The following is a 20,290-nucleotide window of genomic DNA, read 5'->3' on the forward strand; positions in this document are numbered from 1 at the left end:
TAGAACTTGAAGAACCTTTCCTCGTCATAGGAGCTAGCACTCTGCCCAGGCCACCCCTGACAATGTGGGAGGGGTGCTGCACACAGACTCCCAACTAATGATTGGGTTGACGAGACTTCATCTGATCAGGTGATGGTTAACCCCCGTAGTGCCGGCCTGTGGTTGGAGGATCTGTCGGGGAAGTCTGGTGACTACAGACATCCAGATCTGGTCGACTCTCAATATTTCATCCTCGATGAAGGTGAATAGAAGGGACTGGAAATCCCGGGAAGGTTCGCTATCAATCGGGTTATAGAAAATTAACATTTCTCTTTACATTTCAGTCTTTTAGAAAGCAAAATAATCGATCTATTGTAAATATGAAGTGCCAGGTGAGGGGAGTGGCCCCAGGTGAGGGGAGTGGCCCTAGGTGAGGAAGGTGGCTTTTGGTGGCCCTATGCTATTAAGATGACTATAGGAGACAGAGATAGCTCTATGTGAGGGAAGTGGCCCTAGGTGAGGAAGGTGGCTTTTGGTGGGGGGTGTGGCCCCAGGAGGGGAATATGGGCTTAGGTTAGGGAGGTGGCCCTTGATGAGGGGTTGCTCTAGGCTATGAGTGTGGCCCTATGCTATTAAGATGACTTAAGGAGACAGAAGATAGTTCTATGTGAGGGAGGTGGCCCTGGGTGAGGAAGGTGGCCCAAGATTAAGGGTGTGGCCCTAGGTAAGGGGGTGGGGTGACTCTAGATGAGGGAGGTGGCCCTAGGTGAGTAGGGGCAATTCTGGGTTAGGAAGGTGACCCAAGGTTAGGGGTGTGACCCTAGGTGGGAGTGGGGGGGACTGTAGATGAGGGAGGTGGCCCTATGTGAGTAGAACCAATTCTAGGTGAGGGGTGTGGCCCTGGGTTAGGAAGGTGACCCTAGGCTAGGGGTGTGGCCCTAGCTTAGGAAGATGACCCTAGGTTAGGGGTGTGGCTTTAGGTGAGTAGGGGCAATTCTAGGTAAGGGTTGTGGCCCTTGTTGATGGTGGGGCGTGACTCTAGATGAGGGAGGTGGTCCTGGGTGAGTAAGGTGACCCTAGGTGAGGGGGGTGACCCTAGGTGAGGGGGTGACTCTAGGTGGGGGGTGTGGCCCTAGGTGAGGGGTGTGGCCCTAGGTTAGGAAGGTGACCCTAGGTGAGGGGGGGGACTCTAGGTGAGGGGTGTTGTCCTAGGTGAGGAAGGTGACCCTAGGTGAGGGGGTGACTCTAGGTGAGGGGTGTGGCCCTAGGTGAGGGGTGTTGCCCTAGGTGAGGAAGGTGACCCTAGGTGAGGAAGGTGACCCTAGGTGAGGAAGGTGACCCTGGGTGAGGGGGGTGACTCTAGGTGAGGGTTGTGGCCCTAGGTGAGGGGTGTTGCCCAAGGTGAGGAAGGTGACCCTAGGTGAGGAAGGTGACCCTAGGTGAGGGGGGGACTCTAGGTGAGGGGGTGACTCTAGGTGGGGGGTGTGGCCCTAGGTGAGGGGTGTGGCCCTAGGTTAGGAAGGTGACCCTAGGTGAGGGGGGGACTCTAGGTGAGGGGTGTTGTCCTAGGTGAGGAAGGTGACCCTAGGTGAGGGGGTGACTCTAGGTGAGGGGTGTGGCCCTAGGTTAGGAAGGTGACCCTAGGTGAGGGGGGGACTCTAGGTGAGGGGTGTTGTCCTAGGTGAGGAAGGTGACCCTAGGTGAGGGGGTGACTCTAGGTGAGGGGTGTGGCCCTAGGTGAGGGGTGTTGCCCTAGGTAAGGAAGGTGACCCTAGGTGAGGGGGTGACTCTAGGTGAGGGGTGTGGCCCTAGGTGAGGGGTGTGGCCCTAGGTTAGGAAGGTGACCCTAGGTGAGGGGGTGACTCTAGGTGAGGGGTGTTGTCCTAGGTGAGGAAGGTGACCCTGGGTGAGGGGGTGACTCTAGGTGAGGGTTGTGGCCCTAGGTGAGGGGTGTTGCCCAAGGTGAGGGGGGTGACTCTAGGTGAGGGGGGCACTGAGCAGATTCCATGCATTTATCTCCTCCCTGCTCCTCATCAGCTGATCCTGCGATTGGTCAGAATTTATTTAATATCCTTTACAGCTTTTACATTGGATCTGTCAGACAACGAACAATATATAGATTCCCGGCAGGTCACAGCCACAGGATCGATATTCAGGAAAGCTCCGCCTTTTATCGTTAGAACCGTCCCTCAGTGCCTAGGCCGGGATGATGTCATCAGTCTGCTGCAGGCAAGAGGAAGCATTTCCTCAGTCTCCCCTCCTCCAGTGATCAGACTGTACATTGTAACTTTGTAGAAGGAGGAGGAGGCATTTCCTCAGTCTCCCCTCCCCCAGTGATCAGACTGTACATTGTAACTTTGTAGAAAGAGGAGGAGGCATTTCCTCAGTCTCCCCTCCCCCAGTGATCAGACTGTACATTGTAACTTTGTAGAAGGAGGAGGAGGCATTTCCTCAGTCTCCCCTCCCCCAGTGATCAGACTGTACATTGTAACTTTGTAGAAAGAGGAGGAGGCATTTCCTCAGTCTCCCCTCCCCCAGTGATCAGACTGTACATTGTAACTTTGTAGAAGGAGGAGGAGGCATTTCCTCAGTCTCCCCTCCCCCAGTGATCAGACTGTACATTGTAACTTTGTAGAAAGAGGAGGAGGCATTTCCTCAGTCTCCCCTCCCCCAGTGATCAGACTGTACAAGGTGAGAGGCTGCAGCAGGGGCTGATCTGTGTCAGACATTTGTGAACACCGCCTTGAACTGCACAGGGATCAGGAGTTGAGCCGGCATCTCAGTCCAGGAAGTAGATGGTGACCCTGGATGATGACTGAACAGTCCTTCTGGAGAGAACGCATACCCTTTACAGAGATCTGATGACAGGTCCACTTGAGCTGCATTTCCTGATCTGAACTACAAAAGGCAGAATTAGGAATCGCTGATCATATTCATACAACTGAACTTTAATCTGCTTGTATTTACCCCCCCCCCCTGGTTCTCCCCTCCCCCCATCAACATAATGATCACATTTTTCAATAAAACCTTTTCACTTTTACATACTTTATTATAGATCCTGCAGTGTATTCACTGGGCCTCTGTGCTTCTCTATGCAATGCAGGGAGATCATGGCTGGTGGGAGGGGCCGGCAGGGTGCTGTGCATAGCTTCCAGAAAACATCACAGCCCAGTGGGCTGGATCGTGGGAGGAGTTATGCTAATTGATGCGTGGGTGTCAGTCTGGAGGAGTGGGCGTTCCTAGTCAGGCTGTATGTGGATGATAATGGCTACATGGACCTCCGCGAGGAAAGAACAGAAATCCAATGAATGGAAGGGAGAGGGTAGGAAAGTGCTAGATGATGCTGGATGTCCTCCAGCCAGGAAATGGGGTGGAGCTCTATGTGACTGACTGCAGCTTCTAATGCACATTGTGAGAAGCTCCCAGTGTGCGGTGATAGCAGAGGAAGCCATTCAGTCCAGGGGAGGAGCCGGTACACCTGTGTAAGACTGAAGGGGAGGAGCCGGTACACCTGTGTAAGACTGAAGAGGAGGAGCCGGTACACCTGTGCAAGACTGAAGAGGAGGAGCCGGTACACCTGTGCAAGACTGAAGGGGAGGAGCCGGTACACCGGTGTAAGACTGAAGAGGAGGAGCCGGTACACCTGTGTAAGACTGAAGAGGAGGAGCCGGTACACCTGTGCAAGACTGAAGGGGAGGAGCCGGTACACCTGTGTAAGACTGAAGGGGAGGAGCCGGTACACCTGTGTAAGACTGAAGAGGAGGAGCCGGTACACCTGTGTAAGACTGAAGGGGAGGAGCCGGTACACCTTTGCAAGACTGAAGGGGAGGAGCCGGTACACCTGTGCAAGACTGAAGAGGAGGAGCCGGTACACCTGTGCAAGACTGAAGGGGAGGAGCCGCTACACCTATGCAGGACTGAAGGGGAGGAGCCAGTACACCTGTGCAAGACTGAAGAGGAGGAGCCGGTACACCTGTGCAAGACTGAAGGGGAGGAGCCAGTACACCTGTGCAAGACTGAAGGGGAGGAGCCGGTACACCTGTGCAAGACTGAAGGGGAGGAGCCGCTACACCTATGCAGGACTGAAGGGGAGGAGCCAGTACACCTATGCAAGACTGAATGGGAGGAGCCAGTACAACTGTGTAAGAGTGAATGGGAGGAGCCAGTACAACTGTGTAAGACTGGAGGGGAGGAGCCGGTGCACCTGTGCAAGACTGAAGGGGAGGAGTTGGTACACCTGTGCAAGACTGAAGGGGAGGAGCCGGTACACCTGTGCAAGACTGAAGGGGAGGAGTCGGTACACCTGTGCAAGACTGGAGGGGAGGAGCCGGTACACCTGTGCAAGACTGGAGGGGAGGAGCCGGTACACCTATGCAAGACTGGAGGGGAGGAGCCGGTACACCTGTGCAAGACTGGAGGGGAGGAGCCGGTACACCTGTGCAAGACTGGAGGGGAGGAGCCGGTACACCTGGAGGTCGGAGGTCAGATTTACACATTTCTGTATTTTAGTTTCTCACTCACTAAAAATATATTAAAAAGACGAATTTCTGTCTGTAGTTTGGGGGGAATCGATGATTTCTGTGTATTTTAAACCAACATCTTGTGCACTCAGATTGTACTGTGTATGTCCGTCTAGATTGGGGGTTGGGCAGCTGCTGAGGATCTACAAGTCCCAGCATGCTCTGCTGTCTGCATCAGTGAGTGCCAGGGGCCAGGGGCCAGGTGCAGCCAGAGACCCTCAGCATCTCCTTATTTGGATTAAATATGAAATATCTGTCATTCCTCGTCTAATAGGAAACAGGTGGAGCCCCGAGTCTTCCCCGTCCAGAGGCCTGGAGTAGAAACGTCTGGTGAACGCACTCCAAGCGGCTGGAACAGGCTCCGTATGCCAAGAATATCTCCACATAGACATTCTGCTCTCCCTGCCGGTCAGATGGATTCATTGGATGAGGCAGATCTGGAGGTGACCTCATTTTACACCTGACCTCTGACCCTTGGATGTACAACGTGCTGCATGTTGGATCCCTCAGGGGCGTGTACACAATTCTGTGGGGGGGGGGAACGATTCTTCCATGAAGATGGCAGAACCCTTGGGGGCGTGTACACAGCATTGTACAGGGTGATTGTCTTCTGAACATGGTGGATCCTTCGGGGGTACGTACACATTTCTGTGTGGTGCGGTTCTTCCCTGAACATGGCAGATCCCTCGGGGGCGTGTACACAGCATTGTACAAGATGGTTGTCCTCTGAACATGGTGGCTCCCTCAAGGCGTGTACACAGTTATGTGAAGGGGTGGGTCTCCCCAAACATGCAGATCCCTTGGGGGTGTGTACACAGTTCCGTGCTAGGACGGGTCTCCCTTGAACATAGTGGATCCCTCAGGGGAATATACACATTTCTGTATTGGTGGTTCTTCCCTGAACATGGCAGATCCCTCGGGGGCGTGTACACAGCATTGTACAATATGGTTGTCCTCTGAACATGGTGGCTCCCTCAAGGTGTATACACAGGGGTGTGCAGGAGTGGGTCTCCCTGAACATGCAGATCCCTTGGGAACATGTACACAATTCTGTGCTTGGACAGGTCTCCCTTGAACATTGTAGATCCCTCAGGGGTGGGTACACAGTTCTGTGCTTGATTGAGTCTCCCGAGATGCGACAGAACCGCCGCCAAACGCAGATCGTTTAAATTAATAGGAACGCGCTGCAAACGTGTGCAACGCATGCAGGCTTTCGCTGGTTAAAACAGGTGTTCAGTAGGCGACATATCACCTCCGAGCCACCCTGTACAATGCTGTGTTCACGCCCCCGAGGGGTCCGCCATGTTCAGAGGAGAACCACCCTGTACAATGCTGTGTACACACCCCCGAGGGGTCCGCCATGTTCAGAGGAGAACCACCCTGTACAATGCTGTGTACACACCCCCGAGGGGTCCGCCATGTTCAGAGGAGAACCACCCTGTACAATGCTGTGTACACGCCCCCGAGGGATCTGCCATGTTTCAGGAAGAACTGCCCGCACAGAACTGTGTACACGCCCCTGAGGGATCTGCCATGTTTCAGGAAGAACTGCCCGCACAGAACTGTGTACATGTCCCTGAGGAAGCCACCATGTTCAAGGAAGAAACACACCACAAAGAAATTTGTACCCACCCCTGAAGGGAGCTACCATGTTCAAGAGAGACATGGTCAAGTACAGAATTGTGTACACGCCCCCAAGGGATCAGCATGTTCGTACAGACCCACTCCTGCATATAACTGTGTACATGCCCTGAGGGATCCCACCATGTTCAGAGGATAACCACCCTGTACAATGCTGTGTACACGCCCCTGAGGGATGCACCATGTTCAAGGGAGACCCATCCAAGCACAGAACTGTGTACCCACCCGAGGTCAGGGGCGGACTGACAACTCATGGGGCCCCCGGGCAATAGGGGATCATGGGGCCCCTGTGTCCTTGCCCAAACTCAAAAAAGCCTATGAAAAAGGTACCAGGGGCATCTCATGGGGCCCCCTACTGACCCTGGGCCCTCGGGCAGTGCCTGAGTTTCCAAATGGTTAGTCCTCCCCTGGATGTGAACCGAGCCTGAGGAGACTGACATGCGTGGCGGCGTGCCGTGACGCACCATGGCGCGTTGCGTCACAAGTTCTTGCGACACATCCGATTTCCCGAACGTTTCGGCGCATTGACATGCCATTATTTTCCATGGCTGCCTTAATGTAACGCACATCAACGCACAACACAGCGCGCGTTAACGCCCCGCACAAATGTCAATCGCCCCCAACGGTAATTCCTGATATAAAATGAATGGGGAAATCCCAACCGAGAAAACTTCCATCCGAGGGAGAGAACCGACCGATCTGCAGAAATACGGAACAGCAAACTACTAAAAAGTTGCGGAACTCTTCAAATTCCTGTCCCAAGGACGGTCACGGAAGAAACGCCGCGGTGGCCCCTTTAAGGGAACGGCGTATATCGGCGGAGGACGCGATCTATAAACACATGGAGGATTTTCCGTTCCAGCGAAGTGTTTATTCAATGAGGAGGAAGTCATTCGTCCTGTCTGGGTGGGGGTGGGGGGGTTGTGGCATGGTGGTCCTGCCTGTGAGTGACCGCATTGTTCATCAGACGCGGGTTAGTGGGACGCACATCACACGCCAGGGACAGGTGGGAACACGTTACAGGCGACGAGGAGCCCAAACACCACATTCTGCCGCCGTCATCCGCTGTGCCCCCGTTAACCCCTCGGCGACCGCTTGGCTCCATTCCAGGGGGGGGGGAGGGGGAGGTGTGTATGGCCCCGCGGGCCCCGGGCTCCTTATCGCTCTCTGGTCAGACTCGCTTGTTCTTGGCCGCGCTCTTGTTTTGGCTGCCAGTTGCCGTTGTGCAATCTCCGGCGTGTTTATAAATATGAACCCAAATACATTCCTGGCTGAGATCTGTCGTGTCGCACGTATGGCCATATAAGGTGCGCGCCGCGCTGCCGGCTGACTGCGACGGCGGCCATCTTCCCTGCGCCGCTTCATCGCCTCCTGCTGAGTAACCCTTTGGTGGCCGGACCCACCTGCGTGATACAGAGTCCCCATCACATCAGAGTCCCCATCACATCAGAGGTCCCCCATTACATCAGAGCCCCCAATCACATCAGAGGTCCCCCCATCACATCAGAGGCCCCCCATCACATGAGAGTCCCCCCATCACATCAGAGGTCCCCCGATCACATCAGAGGTCCCCCCCTACACATCAGAGCCCCCAATCACATCAGAGGTCCCCCATCACATCAGAGGCCCCCCATCACATCAGAGTCCCCCCCCATCACATCAGAGGTCCCCCATCACATCAGAGGTCCCCCCATCACATCAGAGGTCCCCCCTACACATCAGAGCCCCCCATCACATCAGAGCCCCCAATCACATCAGAGGTCCGCCCATCACATCAGAGGCCCCCCATCACATCAGAAGCTCCCATCACATCAGAGGCCCCCCATCACATCAGAGGTCCCCCCATCACATCAGAGCCCCCCCCATCACATCAGAGGTCCCCCCATCACATCAGAGGCCCCCCATCACATCAGAGGCCCCCCTATCACATCAGAGGTCCCCCCATTACATCAGAGTCCCCATCACATCAGAGGTCCCCCTCTACACATCAGAGGTCCCCCATCACATCAGAGGTCCCCCCCTAAACATCAGAGGTCCCCCATCACATCAGAGTCCCCCTTTACATTAGAGGCCCCCCCCCATCAGATCAGAGTCACTCTTATACATCAAAGGCCACCAATCACAACAGGCCTCCTCATTTCATCAGAGCCCCCTATTACCAGAGTCTCCATATCGCATCATTGTCCCCCTATCACCACAGAGGCCCCCCCAATCACACAGTGCCCCCTTCACATCAGAGCCCCACCTTCTGGCTCCAGCAGTGTGGCAGGAGGAGGAGGAGAGCGGGATGCAGAGCCTGCACAATATTCCGCCATTATTATTATACAGTATTTATATAGCCCCAGAAGGTTGCTCAGCGCTGTACATTATAGTGGGGACAGAACATGAGACAATACAGAAACAGTGCAATACATGAGGGGATTGAGGGCCCTGATCCTGGGAGCTTACAATCTAGGAGGGAGGGGATGGTGGTACAGGAGGAGATAGCTGTGGGGGATGGAGTGGTAGGAAGAGTGGAGATCGGCAAGTTAGCAGGGGGTGGGGTAGGCTTCCCTGAAGAGATGGGTTTTCAGGGTGCGCCTAAAGGTGAGGAGAGTAGGTGATAATCTGATGGGTTGGGGAAGGGAGTTCCAGAGGATGGGTGACACCCTGGAGAAGTCCTGGAGTCGGGCGTGGGAGGTGGAGACCAGGGAACTAGAAAGTAGGAGGTCTTGTGAGGAGCAAAGGGTACGGGTTGGGTGGTATTTGGGTATCAGGTCGGTGAGGTAGTTTGGGGCAGCGTTATGAATGGCTTTGTATGTCTGTGTTAGTAGTTTGAATTCAATGCGTTGGGCAATCGGAAGCCAGTGGAGGGAATGGCAGAGGGGGGTGGAGGACACTGAGTGGAGGCCAGTGGAGGGAATGGCAGAGGGGGGTGGAGGACACTGAGTGGAGGCCAGTGGAGGGATTGGCAGGGGGGGGTGGAGGACACTGAGTGGAGGCCAGTGGAGGGATTGGCAGAGGGGGGTGGAGGCCAGTGGAGGGATTGGCAGAGGGGGTGGAGGACACTGAGTGGAGGCCAGTGGAGGGAATGACAGAGAGGGGTGGAGGCCAGTGGAGGAAATGACAGAGGGGGGTGGAGGACACTGAGTGGAGGCCAGTGGAGGGATTGGCAGAGGGGGGTGGAGGCCAGTGGAGGGATTGGCAGAGGGGGGTGGAGCCAGTAGAGGGACTGGCAGAGGGGGGTGGAGGACACTGAGTGGAGGCCAGTGGAGGGATTGGCAGGTGGGGTGGCAGAAGCGGAGCGGTTGGTGAGGTTGATGAGTCTGGCCGCTGAGTTCAGGATAGACTGAAGCGGGGATAGTCTGTGATGAGGGAGGCCGGTGAGGAGGGAGTTGCAGTAGTCCAGGCGTGATATGATGAGGGAGGGAACGAATAGTTTAGTGGTGTCTGGGGTGAGGAACGAACGTATTTTGGAGATGTTGCAGAGGTGGAGACTGCAAGAGTTTGCCAATGATTGGACATGGGGCTGGAAGGACAAGTTTGAGTCCAGGATGACACCTAGGACTTTGGCTTGCGGGGTGGGACTGATGGAGGCGTTGTTGGTCGTGATGGAGAGGATGGGGGGGGGGGGGGGGCGCGGGCTGGGGGAAGATTAGGAGCTCGGTTTTGGAGAGGTTTAATTTGAGGAAGTGGAGCGACATCCAGTCTGATATGTCGCTCAGTAGGTGTGTGATTCGGGCGGAGACTGAGGGGGTGAGGTGGGGGGTAGAGAGATAGATTTGTGTGTCGTCGGCATAGAGGTGATAATTGAAGCCGTGGGAGTGTATGAGTTGGCCAAGGGAGGAGGTGTAGATGGAGAAGAGAAGGGGCCCGAGGACGGAGCCTTGGGGGACCCCGACAGAGAGGGGGAGTGAGGGGGAGGTGGTAGCGTTATAGGTAACGCTGAAGGAGCGCCGGGATAGATAGGATGAGAGCCAGGAGAGGGCGGAGTCTCTGAGGCCGAGGGAGTGTAGTTTAGTGAGGAGGAGGGGGTGGTCGACTGTGTCTAAGGCCGCGGAGAGGTCGAGGAGTAGGAGGATAGAATAGTGGCCATTAGTTTTGGTGGTTAGCAGGTCGTTGGTGATTTTAAGTAGGGCGGTTTCGGTGGAGTGTAGGGGACGGAAGCCAGACTGTAGGGGATCGAGGAGGTTGTTGTCATTGAGGTCGGAGCTCAGGCGATTGTAGGCCAGGCGCTCAAGGAGTTTGGATGTAAATGGCAGCAAGGAGATGGGTCTAAGGTTGTTCAGGTCGGTGGGGTCCAGGGAGGGTTTTTTGAGTATGGGGGTGATGTGTGCATGCTTTAGGGGGGAGGGGAATGTGCCAGTAGAGAGGGAGAGATTGAGGATGTGGGTGAGGGAGCGAATGATGGAGGAAGGGGGTGACTGGAGCAGTTGTGTGGGGACAGGGTCCAGGGGGCAAGTGGTGAGGCGGGCTTCTGAGAAGACCTTAGTGACCTCCTCGGTGGTAGCAAGGCTGAAGGAGCGGAGTGTTGGGGAGGTTATAGTGTGCGGGATGTTAGGTGTGGTGGGGGGTAGTGCGGTTTGCGAGGTCAGAGGAGGGGGGAGTTGAGGGGGTTATAGTGGGAGGGGGGCTCGGTGGAGAGGTAGATTGTGAATTGACAATGTCCTTATGGATTGCGTCAATCTTGTTTTGGAAGTGATTGGCAATCTCGTGAGCGGTGAGTGAGGTGCTGCGTGGAGGTGGGGGGGGAGAGAGCAGGGAGTTGAAAGTGGAGAAGAGCCGGCGAGGACAGGTGGAGAGGGTGTTGATGAGGGTTACGAAGTAGGCCTGCTTGGTGGCGTGGAGGGAGGAGGTGTAGGTGAGAAAGGGGGATTTGTAGTGGGAGAACGCTCGAGGGGATCTGGTTTTGCGCCATAATCGCTCCAGTGCGCGACTGTGTCGTTTGAGACATTTAGTATGGTCATTCTGCCAGGGTTGAAGCGGTCGGGTCTGATGTTACGTGTGGTTAGGGGCAGGGGTGGACTGACAACTCATGGGGCCCCCGGGCAATAGGGGATCATGGGGCCCCTGTGTCCTTGCCCAAACTCAAAAAAGCCTATGAAAAAGGTACCAGGGGCATCTCATGGGGCCCCCTACTGACACCGGGCCCTCGGGCAGTGCCCGAGTTTCCAAATGGTCAGTCCGCCCCTGCCTCCTATTCATGACTTCTGATATGGTGGACATGGCCTTCGATTCATTAATTCTTATATGGTGGACCTGGCCTCCAGTTCAAGTCTGATGTGGTGGACCTGGCTCTAATTCATGACTTCTGATATGGTGGACATGGCCTCCGATTCATGAATTCTTATATTGTGGACATGGCCTCTGGTTCATAGTGGACATGGCCTTCCAATTCATGACTTCTAAAATGGTGGAGATGGCCTCCGACTCATGACTTCTGATATGGTGGACATAGCCTCCGATTCATGACTTCTGATATGGTGGACATGGCCTTCCAATTCAAGACTTCTGATATGGTGGACATGGCCTTCGATTCATTAATTCTTATATGGTGGACATGGCCTCCGGTTCATGACTTCTGATATAATGGACATGGCCTCCAATTCATGACTTCTAATAGGGTGGACACGGCCTCCAATTCATTAATGCTTATGTGGTGAACATGGCCTCCAGTTTATGACTTCTGATATGATGGACATGGCCTATAATTCATGACTTCTAATATAATGGACATGGCCTCTGATTCATGACTTCTAATATGGTGGACATGGTCTCTGATTTATGACTTCTGATTCAGTGGACATGGCATCAGAGTCACGGCTTCTGATATGGTGGACATAGCCTCAGAGTCACGACTTCTGATATGGTGGACATGGCCTCTGATTCACGACTTATGATAAGGTGGACATGGCCTTCGATTCACGACTTCTGATTTGCTGGACATGGCCTCTGAATCATGATTTCTGATAAAATGGACATGGTCTCCGATTCAAGAGTTCTGATATGGTGAACATGGCCTTCCAATTCATGACTTCTGATATGGTGGACATGACCTTTGCTTCATGGCTTCTTATATGGTGGACATGACCTTTGGTTCATGACTTCTGATATGGTGGACATGACCTCTAATTCATGACTTCTGATATGGTGGACATGGCCTCTAATTCATGACTTCTGGTATGGTGGGCATGGCTTCTAATTCATGACTTCTGATATGGTGGACATGGCCTCTAATTCATGACTACTCATATGGTGGACATGGCCTCCCGGATCATGACTTCTGGTCCGGTGTCTTTAAAGTAGAACTAAAGGCAAAACCTCTTTTTCAGTTTTGGATGGAGTGGAGATGGATTAGAACCCCTGTCAGGTTTTTATTGCTGTCTGTGACCCCATTAGGGAGATTCACCCTATTTGTTCTGTTTATCAGTATCATCAAAAGTGAAAGTAAAAGAAAATCACAAATTTAGAGTTGTCCCCAGAACAGTAATAGAGGGGAAATCTTCCAATAGGAACACTAGTGCTGGTGACCTGGGGGCCCGAAATGTTTTTTCAGGGGTTTCCTCTCACTTTCTGACAGGAAACAAAGGAAAATCTCCCCAGTGGGACCCAGATGGCAAAAAAAAATGAACAGGGGTTATGACCCTCAATCCAAAATGAAAAAAGAAAAGTTGCCATAGCTATTTTAATGCTTCCAGTTGTAAGGGGGTGTTAGCACAATTCCCGGTGTGGCCACGAGGTGGCGCCATCCCCATAGCTAAATTGTGGGTTATGTGAGAGAGTAGGAGGAGTCAAGAGGACAGGAATAAGTGGATGGGATGGGATCCCGTGGGACTTGACAGGGCCCCTTTCTGCAGAGTTGTAAAGCTTCCAGCATTTGGTATTCCCCAGCTTGGGAATATGTGGGGGGGGGGCATGGTGCCCTGGATAGGAGGGTGCTAGGGACAGAACCAGGGGCAGACTGACAACTCATGGGGCCCCCGGGCAATAGGGGATCATGGGGCCCCTGTGTCCTTGCCCACACTCAAAAAAGCCTGTAAAAAATGTACCAGGGGCATTTCATGGGGCCCCCTACTGACCCCGGGCCCTCGAGCAGGGCCCGAGTGCTCGAATGGTTAGTCTGACCCTGGACCAGGGGCGGACTGACAACTCATGGGGCCCCCGGGCAATAGGGGATCATGGGGCCCCTGTGTCCTTGCCCAAACTCAAACAAACCTATGAAAAGGTACCAGGGGCATCTCATGGGGCCCCCTACTGACCCCAGGCCCTCGGGCAGTGCCCGAGTGTCCAAATGGTCAGTCCACCCCTGCCCTGGACAGAACATAGATTGCCCAACTTGGGAAAGTGCCGACAACTGCTTCCATAATTGGTGAGGAGCTGTAGGCTCTGGAGTTGTGTGCCTCGAAGTTTTGAAGGTAAAGCTCTGAAAATGTATTGGTCCCGCCTCTTTTTTGCTACCATTGGTATATCCTTTGAGCTGGTTCCTGGCTCAGCCAGGATGAATGCCGGATGACGTGTCGGGACTGGTAGGGTACAAGCGCTGGTGAAATGTACAGTATGCTATTTGGCTCCCTCTGGAAGCAGGGACTCTAAATTGGGGTAAGAGGCCAGTTGGATGGTACCTTGGAATGATGGAATGAAACGTTACCCATGTCCTAATGTCCTTGTCTACAATGTTCAGTTATGAATACCAACATTCCCGTGTTCCTTCCATCGCACTACTTTTCATGTCTCCTCCATCTCTGTGGCTAAAAGTGGTCTTCTCCATTTTTTCCTTCTCAAGGCCAGGAAAGTAAATCCAAGGCACTGGAGACAAGCCTTGGCACCTGCAAGGAAGGATTGGAGAGCTGAATTGACCTTAGAGGAGTCCTGATGGAGATTCCACCAAATTGCCACCTAGGCTGCTTGGATCTTCTTGTAGGGATCGGAAATAATTCAACGCTTTAATTACTTGAGTCTCTCATCTAAACAAGGGCGATGGGAAAGCACCTCCATGACCCCATCACCGAACACCCCACCCAGGTCTACCTTCCTCTCTGGTCCTCACTTTTTCCCCTCCTGAATTTTCTTCTTCTTCATCATGTTTGGATCTTCTTGTAAGGATCGGAAAAAGTTCAACGCTTTAATTACTTGAGTCTCTCATATAAACAAGGACGATGGGAAAGCACCTCCATGACCCCATCACCAAACACCCCACCCAGGTCTACCTTCCTCTCTGGTCCTCACTTTTTCCCCTCCTGAATTTTCTTCTTCTTCATCATGTTTGGATCATCTTGTAGGGATCGGAAAAAATTCAATGCTTTAATTACTTGAGTCTCTCATCTAAACAAGGGCGATGGGAAAGCACCTCCATGACCCCATCACCGAACACCCCACCCAGGTCTACCTTCCTCTCTGGTCCTCACTTTTTCCCCTCCTGAATTTTCTTCTTCTTCATCATGTTTGGATCTTCTTGTAGGGATCGGAAAAAGTTCAACGCTTTAATTACTTGAGTCTCTCATATAAACAAGGACGATGGGAAAGCACCTCCATGACCCCATCACCAAACACCCCACCCAGGTCTACCTTCCTCTCTGGTCCTCACTTTTTCCCCTCCTGAATTTTCTTCTTCTTCATCATGTTTGGATCATCTTGTAGGGATCAGAAAAAATGAAAAGCTCTATTTACTTGAGTCTCTCATCTAAACAAGGACGATGGGAAAGCACCTCCATGACCCCATCACTGAACACCCCACCCAGGTCTACCTTCCTCTCTGGTCCTCACTTTTTCCCCTCCTGAATTTTCTTCTTCTTCATCATGTTTGGATCTTCTTGTAGGGATCGGAAAAAATTCAACGCTTTAATTACTTGAGTCTCTCATCTAAACAAGGATGATGGGAAAGCACCTCCATGACCCCATCACCCAACACCCGACCCAGGTCTACCTTTCTCTCTGGCCCTCAATTTTTCCCCTCCTGAATTTTTTTCTTCTTCATCATCATCATCATCATTTCTTCCCCTTTTTTTTCTATCACAGCACAGGGTTGGTGGGTGGATTCGTCTGAGGGCGCCAAGATCCAGACGGGATCCGCTTCTACAAACCTCTATGTACTTGTGACCTATTGTAGGAAGACCACGTACTGATGGTTTGAGGATGCGACCAATTCCCCACCACCCTATTACTTGAAGATGATGAGGTCCACCTTGCTAGTCCCGGGTTGGGCCCCCTTTTGCCTTCATTCTTTATGAGGTCCACCTTGCTAGTCCCGGGTTGGGCCCCCTTTTGCCTTCATTCTTTATGAGGTCCACCTTGCTAGTCCCGGGTTGGGCCCCCTTTTGCCTTCATTCTTGGTGGCATAGATCCAACAGGGTGTCGGAAACATTCCTCAGAGATGTTGCTCCATATTGCCATGATAGCATCATGCAGTTGCTGCAGATTTCTCGGCTGCACATCCATGATGCGAATCTCCCGTTCCCAAAGGTGCTCTATTGGATGGAGATCTGGTGACTGTGGAGGCCATTGGAGTCCAGTGACCTCATTGTCATGTTCCAGGAATCAGTTGGAGATGATTTGAGCTTTGTGACATGGAGCATTATCCTGCTGGAAGGGGCCATCAGAAGATGGGGACACTGGAGTCATAGAGGGGTGGACATGGTCAGCAACAATACTCAAGTAGGTCATGGTGTTTAAACGATGCTCAAAGTGTGCCAAGCAAATCTCCCCCACACCATGAAACCACCACCAGCCTGAACCGTTGATACAAGGCAGGATGGATCCCCCACACCATGACACCCCCAACACCAGCCTGAACCGTTGATACAAGGCAGGATGAATCCCCCACACCATGACACCCCCACCACCAGCCTGAACCATTGATACAAGACAGGATGGATCCCTCACACCATGACACCACCACCACCAGCCTGAACCGTTGATACAAGGCAGGATGAATCCCCCACACCATGACACCCCCACCACCAGCCTGAACCATTGATACAAGGCAGGATGGATCCCCTACACCATGACACCACCACCACCAGCGTGAACCGTTGATACAAGGCAGGATGGATCCCCCCCACCATGACACCACCACCACCAGCGTGAACCGTTGATACAAGGCAGGATGGATCCCCCACACCATGACACCACCACCACCAGCGTGAACCGTTGATACAAGACAGGATGGATCCCCCACACCATGACACCACCACCACCAGCCTGAACTGTTGAAACAAGGCAGGATGGATCCACCACACCATGACATCACCACCACCAGCCTGAACTGTTGAAACAAGGCAGGATGGATCCACCACACCATGACACCACCACCAGCCTGAACCGGTGATACAACGCAGGATGGATCCATCACACCATGACACCACCACCAGCCTGAACCATTGATACAAGGCAGGATGGATCCACCACACCATGACACCACCACCACCAACCTGAACCGTTGATACAAGGCCGGATGGATCCACCACACCATGACACCACCACCACCAGCCTGAACCATTGATACAAGGCAGGATGGATCCACCACACCATGACACCACCACCACCAACCTGAACCGTTGATACAAGGCAGGATGGATCCCCCACACCATGACACCACCACCACCAGCCTGAACCATTGATACAAAGCAGGATGGATCCCCCACACCATGACACCCCCACCACCAGCCTGAACCATTGATACAAGGCAGGATGGATCCCCCACACCATGACACCACCACCACCAGCGTGAACCGTTGATACAAGGCAGGATGGATCCCCCACACCATGACACCACCAGCGTGAACCGTTGATACAAGGCAGGATGGATCCCCCACACCATGACACCACCACCACCAGCGTGAACCGTTGATACAAGGCAGGATGGATCCCCCACACCATGACACCACCACCAGCCTGAACTGTTGATACAAGACAGGATGGATCCACCACACCATGACACCACCACCACCAGCCTGAACTGTTGAAACAAGGCAGGATGGATCCACCACACCATGACACCACCACCAGCCTGAACCGTTGATACAAGGCAGGATGGATCCACCACACCATGACACCACCACCACCAGCCTGAACCATTGATACAAGGCAGGATGGATCCACCACACCATGACACCACCAGCCTGAACCATTGATACAAGGCAGGATGGATCCATGCTTTCATGTTGTTTCCACCAAATTCTGACCCTACAATGTCACAGCTGAAATCCAGACCAGGCAACATTTTTCCAATCTTCTATCATCCAATTTTGGTGATCCTGTGTGAATTGTAGCCTCTGTTTCCTGTTCTTAGCTGACAGGAGTGGCACCCGGTGTGGTCTTCTGCTGCTGTAGCCCATCTGCTTCAAGGTTGGACGTGTTGTGTGTTCAGAGATGGTCTTCTGTATACCTTGGGTGTAACGAGGGGTTATTGGAGTTACTGTTGCCTTTCTATCATCTCCAACCAGTCTGCCCATTCTCCTCTGACCTCTGACCCCAACAAGGCATTTTCCTCCACACAACTGCCACTCACTGGATATTTTCTCTCTTTTGGACCGTTCTCTGTAATCCCTAGAGATGGTTGTGTGGGAAAATCCCAGGAGATCGGCAGTTTTTTAAATACTCAGACCAGCCCGTCTAGCACCAACAACCATGCCACGTTCAAAGTCACTTAAATCCCCTTTCCTCCCCATTCTGATGCTCAGCTTGAACTTCAGAAAGTCGTCTTCACCACGTCTAGATGCCTAAAGCCATTGAGTAGCTGCCATGTGATTGGCTGATCAGCCAATATATGTAAAAAAAACGTAGATTTGGCAATTTTAATAAACTGATCAGTGGACACAGGAGAAGATTTTTAACAAATTTAAGATAAAACATAAACAAAATTGCAACCAAATGCAGCTCAGCATGGAAGGAAAATACATCTAAGTGTAGGCAGCCTGGTGCAGGTCACACGCAGCACAGTTCAGGGGTGTCACCATTGCTGGGGGGAGGTAAATATGGAGTCACAGCGGCCGGGTGGGGTGGGGGTGGTAATGGATTGTTTTATGTATGACCAGCAGAGTGTGTGACATGAGAATGAAGTACAAGCCGTGCCTGTGGTCACCATTGTCCTGCATCTCATGAACTTTGTCCTCCCGGATACAAAGGACACCCATTGCTCCGCCGGGTCACTGGAAGGGGAACTGACACCCTGAGGGAGCCCAGAATACAGTATGTGACACCCTGAATGAGCCCAGAATACAGTATGGTGACACCCTGAGGGATCCCAGAATACAGTATGTGACACCCTGAGGGAGCCCAGAATACAGTATGTGACACCCTGAGGGAGCCCAGAATACAGTATGGTGTCACCCTGAGGGAGCCCAGAATACGGTATGGTGTCACCCTGAGGGAGCCCAGAATACAGTATGTGACACCCTGAGGGAGCCCAGAATACAGTATGGTGTCACCCTGAGGGAGCCCAGAATACGGTATGGTGTCACCCTGAGGGAGCCCAGAATACGGTATGTGACACCCTTATGGAGCCCAGAATACAGTATGTGACACCCTGAGTGAGCCCAGAATACGGTATGTGACACCCTGAGGGAGCCCAGAATACGGTATGTGACACCCTGAGGGAGCCCAGAATACGGTATGTGTCACCCTGAGGGAGCCCAGAATACGGTATGGTGACACCGTGAGGGAGCCCAGAATACAGTATGTGACACCCTGAGGGAGCCCAGAATACGGTATGGTGTCACCCTGAGGAAGCCCAGAATACGGTATGGTGTCACCCTGAGGGAGCCCAGAATACGGTATGTGACACCCTGAGGGAGCCCAGAATACAGTATGGTGACACCGTGAGGGAGCCCAGAATACAGTATGGTGACACCGTGAGGGAGCCCAGAATACAGTATGGTGTCACCCTGAGGGAGCCCAGAATACAGTATGTGACACCCTGAGGGAGCCCAGAATACAGTATGGTGTCACCCTGAGGGAGCCCAGAATACGGTATGGTATCACCCTGAGGGAGCCCAGAATACAGTATGTGACACCCTGAGGGAGCCCAGAATACAGTATGGTGTCACCCTGAGGGAGCCCAGAATACGGTATGGTGACACCGTGAGGGAGCCCAGAATACAGTATGGTGACACCGTGAGGGAGCTCAGAATACAATATGCTGACACCCTGAGGGGGCTCAGAATACGGTATGGTGACACCCTGAGGGAGCTCAGAATACAGTATGGTGACACCGTGAGGGAGCCCAGAATACAGTATGTGACACCCTGAGGGAGCCCAGAATACGGTATGTGACACCGTGAGGGAGCCCAGAATACAGTATGTGTCACCCTGAGGGAGCCCAGAATACGGTATGTTACACCCTGAGGGAGCCCAGAATACAGTATGTGACACCCTGAGGGAGCCCAGAATACAGTATGTGACACCGTGAGGGAGCCCAGAATACAGTATGGTGTCACCCTGAGGGAGCTCAGAATACGGTATGTGACACCCTGAGGGAGCTTAGAATACAATATGGTGACACCCTGAGGGGGCTCAGAATACAGTATGGTGACACCCTGAGGGAGCCCAGAATACGGTATGTGACACCCTGAGGGAGCTCAGAATACGGTATGTGACACCCTGAGGGAGCTTAGAATACAATATGGTGACACCCTGAGGGGGCTCAGAATACAGTATGGTGACACCCTGAGGGAGCTCAGAATACAGTATGGTGACACCCTGAGGGGGCTCAGAATACGGTATGGTGACACCCTGAGGGGGCTCAGAATACAATATGGTGACACCCTGAGGGAGCCCAGAATACAGTATGTGACACCCTGAGGGAGCCCAGAATACAGTATGGTGACACCGTGAGGGAGCCCAGAATACAGTATGGTGACACCCTGAGGGAGCCCAGAATACAGTATGGTGTCACCCTGAGGGAGCTCAGAATACGGTATGTGACACCCTGAGGGAGCTTAGAATACAATATGGTGACACCCTGAGGGGGCTCAGAATACAGTATGGTGACACCCTGAGGGAGCCCAGAATACGGTATGTGACACCCTGAGGGAGCTCAGAATACGGTATGTGACACCCTGAGGGAGCTTAGAATACAATATGGTGACACCCTGAGGGGGCTCAGAATACAGTATGGTGACACCCTGAGGGAGCTCAGAATACAGTATGGTGACACCCTGAGGGGGCTCAGAATA

This window comes from Staurois parvus, unplaced genomic scaffold (genome assembly GCF_062004578.1).
Source record: "Staurois parvus isolate SC_StPar_1 unplaced genomic scaffold, SC_StPar_1.0 ptg000593l, whole genome shotgun sequence".
NCBI classification, from domain to species: domain Eukaryota; kingdom Metazoa; phylum Chordata; class Amphibia; order Anura; family Ranidae; genus Staurois; species Staurois parvus.